General features: G+C 47.9%; 1 long non-coding RNA gene across 1 annotated transcript; it reads left to right on the forward strand.

Moving 5' to 3' along the window:
* The first annotated feature begins 243 nt into the window (after positions 1-243).
* On the forward strand, positions 244-2,056 carry LOC144405455 (uncharacterized). The gene is made up of 3 exons (XR_013467052.1): positions 244-352; positions 699-768; positions 1,349-2,056. It is a non-coding gene; the product is annotated as an uncharacterized LOC144405455 (long non-coding RNA).
* Positions 2,057-6,635: the final 4,579 nt, after the last annotated feature.

Raw genomic sequence — 6,635 nt, forward strand, 5'->3', positions numbered from 1 at the left:
CTTCCCATGTTTTAGTGTATTTAGCTGTTAATACCGCCGCGCCGCTACCCAAGTAACGTTATGGAAGCAGTACATTCACATTAATGTACTTTTACTTAAAATCTCCTACTTAATACTTCAACCGTAGTTGAAATAAACCAATCAAACTAAAAGCTGTGCGGGTCGAAAGGGAAAAAAAAGAGCATAAGAATCACGCGCTCTCTGCCCGCGAGTCATGTGACCATGTAAAAAGGCGGGATTGCCTTCAGCAGAGCGGGTGAGAAAGGTGAGGAAAGCGGCACCGGAGCGGAGCACACTGGGCCGAGAGGCGCGACGTGTCTGGTGGGAAACCTGCAGGCGGACCCTCCTCCTGGTGAGCATCCAAAACCAGCGCTGCTCTTTATTGCCCGAGCTTATCGAGCGCCGCGCGGTCAAACTAGCCAGTCCGCTTGATCGATGTCTTAATTAAGGAAAAAGAGTATTTGCAGGAAGTGTTTTTTCTTCTTTAGGAGTTTAGGAAAGTTCCTCTCACAGCTGGAATTGGAAAAAAAAGATCATGCATAAAAGAGAGGGGGATACATGTTAGGAAAGTGTGGTGTATATACAGGTATATACATTAGATACTCATATCAACGTTTATGGGATTAAATGTTTAAGCTCAGTTGTGAGAGGATATGGTTCTTGGCAGATTTACTGTATATTTGTTATGGCTATTTTAGGGTTTTCTGCAGTGAGCCAGCTGGCGGTGAAACGCGCGGAGGAAGCAGGTGTTTCAGATCGGACTGGCAGGTGATGATCTATGAAGATCTCTGCAGCCAGACTGAACCGCAGGATAAATCTATAATTTCCTGTTAGATTATGCAACAATCCAATGAGAGACACTTTTTTGTTTTTTACAGCAAATGCAAATTCACCTTTGTGTTGGATTACACACGTAAATAGTGCTAACATGCTGCTACACTTTATTTTTGGTTAAAGGATTTGACTAATGTTTTTATCAGGTCGTTTTACTGCTGGAGCTTAGAGATGTAAAATTGGAATGTGATGAAACGTGCACAGCGGTTCAAATGTGCATTATTCCACTATGATACAGTGAAACTGCAGTTACAGCAACGTTCTGCACCTTTATTAAACAGACACAAATGACATCGCAATAGAAAACCCCAAAAGTGATTAAAATACATGAAATGCACGCAAAGAAATAAGATGCAAACACAGGTTTCCAATTAAATAAATCAAAACACAACAAAATTGTAGAGAGAAAAAGATTCTAATGTAAATGTTACGTCATCCAATCTAGCGTTATCTTCTGTCTGGTGATGGCGGTGTGCAGGGAGACGATGCTCATTGCCCTCTGACATGTGCCCAGGTGACCCGTAGGAGGAGATTACCGCTGAATTGGCCAGTAAGCCCAAAACCTGCAGAGACTCGAAGGCCCGTCGCAACAATCACGTCAGTTTAAATCCCTCATTACAAAGATTTACCAACAGAAGTGCATTTAAATGCTCACGACGCAAAAGAATTATTCCGTCGACGCCGTTGTGTCCGAGGAGGAAGCTGTGTCGGGACGCAACGTTTTCACAGGAGCCGGCGGAGAGGAGGCAACGTTTCTTTCCCTGAACATCTGAAAAAGAATAACTGTCATTCAAGGCGAGGACGTGAACGTGTGCAGCGCGTCTCTCCCCTCGAACCCGATTGGGATCGCTTTGTGTGCCGAAACCAGAATCCTCGCCCCTCTCCTTTTCATCTCAAAGTCTCATTGATCATCGCGGCCTCTCAGGTCCAGAGAACCGGTGTGATCATCATCCTAATGCATCTTTTATGTGCGTGTAGGATTGTGTGCAGTGTTTTTGTGTCCTGTAAGATTTAGACGAAGACACTCTGCTGTGGTCTGAAAGTATGATTAAATGTTGACACAACAACCACACTCATCCATCTTTCATTTCAGCTCAGAACACTTTCCAGCGCTTCCCGAATGATGATTCGCTCCGTTCATCATGTCGTGTTGTCAATCGTTTTTTCTCTTGCAGGCCAAAGATGTGCCAATGAAATACCGAGCATGCATTTGTCTACACATTCCCACTTGCACACGCACATATGCATGCATGCATGTGCACGCACGCATGCATGCAAATGTGTGTGTTTGTATCTACTCCATCATAATGATAGACCGACGGTGGGAGAGCATCACCCCGAGCAAGCAGGAGAGCTCTGCATTCCTGGGCGCCGAGCTGTGAATCCGAGCGCAGATTACAAGTTAAAACATGCAGCCAGAAGCCACCAATGTTTTAGTAAATACTTTCAGAGCTGGTGTTTGGAGAAGATAGCTCGAGGACAACGGATTGATTTACCAAACAAGGGCCGTGTCTTGCGGCGGTCCGGTTTTATTGGAGGATGGGAGCAGTGGAATTGGGTTCACCTGCTGAGGAAAGGGGATCTATTGACGCTTTAAAGCAGCAGCTCAATGTTTTGGGCAGACGCTTTTTTTGAGTTCTTGCTGAGAAGAAGGACGACACGCTCGTAGCTGCTAAATGCGACGCTGCAGTCAGTCAGTTGGTTAGCTTAGCTTAGCACAGGCACCGGAAAAGGGGGAACTAGCTTGCACGGCTGTATATAATTAAAGTTCTAAAAACAAAATGCATTTACCAGCAGCTCTAAAGCGCAGTAGTAATAAATCACAATAAATAAATAGTTATTCATATATTAACATATTCCGGTTGATATCTTTACAAATAGACCATTATATAGTTTTACATTATCAAGTCAAATACACCCGTGTGCCCTCGATGTGGTTCTCTGTCGGAATAACTAAATACTTTTTGTCTTGCAAGGAGAGATTTTCTCAGCGATGAACTCTTAACCTTCTCGCCTTTGGGCTCTTCACAGAGGAACTTCCTGTTGTTGTTTGTGTTGTTACAGGCATTGAAAGCTCTGAATGGGCTCTGAGAAGCCGCGGGCTGTGCTCGCTGAGGGTGGAGATCCTTTGAAGAGCGGAGCCACTTGAACCTGCCGTCCTCCAGGCTGAACATCCGCCGTGTAAACGATGTAAAAGACGTGGACGTAGAAGTCATGGACCATCAATGTCCTCAAAACTTCAATAGCATGCAAATTGCCGTCTGACGGGGGGAGAATCGGTGCGCAGGTCCACACCTCGGCAAATAGCTTCTTTTTGGTTCAGCTCCCTCTGTTTGTTGAGGAATATTTGCCAGTAGCCAGAGCTCCGTGCGAGCACATGTCCCGGGAGATTGAGTGACATCCCGTGCTTTTTGAGAGGACTTTATTGTCTGACGCCGGGGAGATGGACCGTGGTGCTAATCCACTCTGACACCGCCGTGCTGGTGGATCTGCTCTTCATTCAGGCAAAGCAAACAGAGGAGGGCGAGCGGATCACCCGGCTTCCTCCGCCCCCATTGTTCAGCGTCCTCCACTCCTTCAGGTGTCTGCAGACGTAATTGCGGTAAACTTTGGGATTTTAGATTCCTATCATCACGTCTGCTGCAGGTGAGAAAAAGCAGAGGGGGGGAAAAAAACCCTCCAAATAGCTAAATCGGCATGTGGTGCAGGTTCACGCTGAAATGACCCGCTGATAAACCGCCGCAGGCCTGCACGCCCTTAAAAGGGCTTAAAGAGGACTACTTCAATTCCTGGAACTCCATGTTGGTGGGGATTGATGTGATTGAAACCAGCATGAGGGCTAAATATCTTTCACGTCATCTCACTCCAACACACCAACACAGGCCACGACAGGTTCCCCCTCTCAAGCTCTTTTGCCGTATTTCACAAACAGATTTTCACGGACTCCTCGGACCCTGAAAAAAAAAAAAAAAAACGATTGCCGTGGGCCTTTCGGCGCCGCTCCTACAACCCGGAAAACGCTGTGAGGAGCCGTGAGCGCCGCGGTGACTCACGGCTCCTTCAGGAGATTCCTCGCATTCATCTGGCTGGGCCTTCTCATTTGTCTGTCTCTGCCTGCAGTTTGTTGGTGATTTGCGGTGCTGTGGGGCAGCTACAGGTGGCTGGGTGGTGTTACGAGTCCATCCACGCACCCCGGGGGGGACGGGGGGACGGAGGGGGCAACAGAAGGGGAGGATATTAGTCCTCAGTGGAAAAGGAGAGTAAAGCTTCACAGGTGCCCCAGTTATTTCACACACTTTAAGCTTTAGGGTTCAAACAACCTTTACACTGTCAAACATGACGTGGCGACGACATGTGACTTCATTTTAAACTCTCTAACTTCTTCTTCTTCTTTCGGGAGGAACATAAAAGCGAACCCTGGGATTGTAATTGCTGTTATGAAGCATTATCTTCCACATTAGCCTCGGCGACAAGCATCACAACAACCCTATAATTTTATGTGTGAGCGCCGGGATTTTCCAGTTCCTCCATCCCCTCTTTAGAAGTGCAAGTCACAGAATGCCGATGTGCACGGGGTGGTGACTGAGCCCTCCGACTTGTCCCGACAGCTCGGCAGGTTGGGTGCTTCTCAATGGAAACACCTCGGCAGCGTCACGTCTGCTACCTGCACCTGCCACAGGCAAGTGCTTCTGCCTCACAAAGGCATAACTTAATGCTGGAGCAGGTCCCAGCCTGCAACCCCCAACCCCCCCCAGCACCCCACCCTGCATCCTCTTACCGAGCCCGGCCTTGTTGTTCTCAGCGCCTCATTGTCAGACCACAAGGAAGGCAAGGGAAGAAAAAAAAAAAGGGCCCGCTTGACCTTCTTTGCTCGCTTTCTTTGCCTCTTCTTGTGATGACTTTCATCCCGCAGAAGCTTTTGGACGGTTTCCAGCATTGAGAAGCTCGGTTGGAGAATTTGAAATCCCCCCCTGGTGTAATGTGATGCCACACGAGATGAGTAGCGACTTTGTTTACAGGCGTTGTTTGTATATTAGCATATCCGGGGTGGGGGGGGGCAGCTGTGTGTTATTTAAGGATTCACTTCTTCCACAGATGTTACAGCTTTGACATCTGTGAAACAAAAGCACGTTTCGTTCGGTGAGACAGATATCAGAACGCAATTCCTCTGACCCCCGCGCCGATACAAACAGATATTACTATTAACTCATTCTCCCTTATCTCCATCTTGTTCCACATCTGCTGCCAATTGCATCATGAAAAGTCGTGCAGACCCACCAGAGGAATACACGGGGGGGGGGAAGTATCAGTGGGCTTCTGAATGGAAGAAGCGGAGGTCGTAATGTGAGGGAGAGGCCGTCGTATTGGAGCAAATGAGCGTTGTTCTGATCTGGAGAGAAGTCGTATTGAGGAACTGCCCTCCCCCGCTCAGCCAAAAACCCCAAACAGGGAAAGTACAAAAAGAAGAAACCTCAGTGGATCACCAGAGGACTCATGATGTCATGTGTACAGAATGGATTGCGATGACATTTTGTTTGTGGAGCTTCGGTGGTTTTCTGCTCTTTTTTTTTAACGGCCTTTTTGTTTGTGTCTGATTCCTCCGATTCGATTTGCCAGTGATTTAGAAAGTTTCCATAGACACGAAAGGTGTTATTTTGACCCGTATGGCCTCACACTTTACAGTCAGGTCACTGCAGACTCACAACGTCTGTCCCAGTTACGGGACTGAAGCTAAATCAATACGAATATTGAAAAGAAAGCCTTTTTAACAATGACTTGAGTGAAGCGCTGCCACCGCTCATTCCACCGCTTTATTGTATTTTTACCTCCCCGGTCTACTTTGAATGATGGAAGGGAAAATGGGTCAATAAGATGAGCCTCTCTTCCTGCGCTCCACAAAAACGAAAAGTCATTTGTCACTGATGTCTCTCCTCCGCTCGCCCCTCGCATCGCTCTCCCTTCCTCCGCCGTGCAGAAGCTCCGTGTTGGGAGAAGGTGCAGGAAAAGAGGGCAGCTACACCTGCGGCCGCCGAACAAGTGTATCACCGTCTGGGCGCTCTGTCCCGGCACGTCTCACCTGGACCCACCTGGAATGTGCCGATGAGACAATCAGGTGCAAGCAGGCGCGTGGCGGCTTGCTGCGGGGGAGGGGGGGAGGGAGGGAGAGAGAGACACACACGCCGGTGAGCACGGCGGAGTGAAGAAGCGTCTGCGGAAGGCCCGGGCGACCATCCCGCCGTGACTCACTCGCAGGGTGGAGCGCCGTGAGGTTTATTTCTGCAGCCCGAGGGAGAGAGTTTCATTTCTATCAAGGAAAAAAAAAAAAAAAAGAGAGTTCCGGCTCGGCAGGAAATGCATCAACGCACACGATTGGACAAGCTGTCGGTTTTGGGGCCTGACGGTGATTGTGGTGACACTATTTGTCAGAGATATTTGGTCGTGGGTGAAAAACGTCGCTCCCCCCGAGCTGCTGAGGACGAGAAGCGTTCTTCGTGATGTAAAGCACCAACAATAATTCAATAAATGTGTTCATGTATAAGCTGCTAAATCAAATCATCCACCGTTTTTACATAAAAATATGTGTTATTTTTACACGCACGCACATCTGAAGTCTGAAATCTCGAGATCACAATGCGATTAAAAGCTCACACAAGACATCGTAATCCTTCGCTACTTGTAAATTTAGATAAACGGTTTGATTACGACAAGGCTGTTTTTGTAACGCCGCACGATTCTTCCCCTCTGAAGGGAATATCGTTTACCGCCGGGGGCCCGAAAAACGACCCCTCTCAAGTGTTCGT

This window comes from Gasterosteus aculeatus, chromosome 3 (assembly GCF_964276395.1).
Source record: "Gasterosteus aculeatus chromosome 3, fGasAcu3.hap1.1, whole genome shotgun sequence".
Taxonomy (NCBI): Eukaryota; Metazoa; Chordata; class Actinopteri; order Perciformes; family Gasterosteidae; genus Gasterosteus; species Gasterosteus aculeatus.